We start from the raw sequence: 1,969 nt of genomic DNA, 5'->3' as shown, positions 1-1,969 counted from the left end.
TTTTGTCTGCTGTAAAGAGCGTAAGTCATTTCATATCATCAATATAGGTAAAGAGCAATTCCGTTTTTACTTCTGCTGTAACATTAGCGAATGATATTACTAATGAGATTGTACAGAGACGGTGTAATTATAAACAGACAAAGCTCACCGATTTTTTCAAACAAAAATAATTTAAAAATATGTTAAAATATGTATTTTGTATAATTTTAATTTTAATTGTAAGAATATAAAAATGTAATGATAAATATTAAATAATCATTTTTGATTTTGATTGTAAAAATATACTTTAAATAATAATATGTAATTTGTAAAAATATAAAAATGTAATAACTTACAATAAATAATAAGTAAAAACATTACATCTATGTATATTTACATACATAGTACATTATTATATAAATAAATTTCAAAAAATGTATCCCCTCTGAATAACGGACACCTCCGAATAACGGACAAAATGTTGGTGACCAAGAGTATCCGCTATTCAGAGGTTTCACTGTATAATAATAGCATCTTAATGTGTATAAATTATTATCAGGGCACGGATTTTATAGTTTTTGCTAATATTGTTATAGAATAGTTAAAATACTAAGAATTATACGTATCTAATCATATTACATTGTGTCATTACACAGGTTCATTATTAGATGTATGCGCGACACGGAGGTAGCGGTACAGGGACTACGTCGCACACACTCGCACGCGCATGTCAATACGTAATATTGTCATGACGAAAAATTGTTTTTTTTTTCACTCTAACATACGATTATAATTCTAACAATGCGTCGCAACGGTTACCTCGATTTGCATTCTGACAAAATATTTTTTTTTTTCACAACATGTAAAAGGGATTGACCTAAGCACATTTTTAAAATTTTACTAGGTTGCTTAAATAATTAAGCTTGAAGATTTGCAATTGTTTTAATTTTTTACAATATTTATTGTAATTAAAATTAAAAAACTTAAAAATGTATCGATGTCATTCCCTCGTACATATTGTGGAGAATCCGAATATTTTTTCAGAATCGTGATACAATTATCAACACATATCGTTAGAATTAGAAACAGTAGTTTTTGAAAAATAAACATGTGGTGACGAGGCCCCTCAATTGAATAAGACTTTACTATGCACTACACACTGTCTAGTGCCTACATCTCATTATCAGCCGTGATATGAACTAGCACTACCTACAGTTGCTTGGAATCACCAATACTTTTGTAAAAATCGCCTGTCGTCTACAATAGTTACAATTGGAGTTGTAGTACAACAGTCAGATTGTTCTCACCAAAGCAACTTGTAACCGCAATTTCATTGCAACGCAACTGCAACGCAACGGAGCACAAATAAATTAACGAACATGTTCCCACTGGTTGCAACTCGACCAAAAAGCGATCAAACTTGCATGAAACTTAATTGCAATCGATTGAAAGCAACTCGACATGCACGGTTTTTTCTCCAGTTGCGTATTAGTTACCACCGTACGATCATTTATTTGTTTTTAAAAATACACATATTTTTAACATTTGTATTATGACTAATGAGCAAGAGAGAAACATTTTTTTTGTTCAACAAATTTTAGCCAAAGCAACATTCATGTCTGTATGATATAAGATCTCCAAGTTATACCAGGACGGATAAAAAAGAAAGAGCTTGGGAAGATATAGCTAAACAAACTAATGAATCTGGTTAGTATTTTTTGAATTTTTTGAATTTATTATTTAGTTTTAACAATAAATGTAGTATTATATTTTAATATAGTATAATATATAATTAAATGATATAATATTGTATTAGTTAATTAAAAAATTATAATCAGTTTTAAACAATCAAGTGCACTATAAATATAAACAAAAAATAATCCAAAATACATAGGTATCTTTAAGTTAAATATTAAATATGTTAAATATTCCATTGATAAGAAATTTCACCGGCCAGGCGTCATAAAATAATCACATAGTTTTTCCCGTA

This window comes from Acyrthosiphon pisum, chromosome A2, assembly GCF_005508785.2.
Source record: "Acyrthosiphon pisum isolate AL4f chromosome A2, pea_aphid_22Mar2018_4r6ur, whole genome shotgun sequence".
NCBI classification, from domain to species: domain Eukaryota; kingdom Metazoa; phylum Arthropoda; class Insecta; order Hemiptera; family Aphididae; genus Acyrthosiphon; species Acyrthosiphon pisum.
This window is presented reverse-complemented; position numbering follows the sequence as displayed.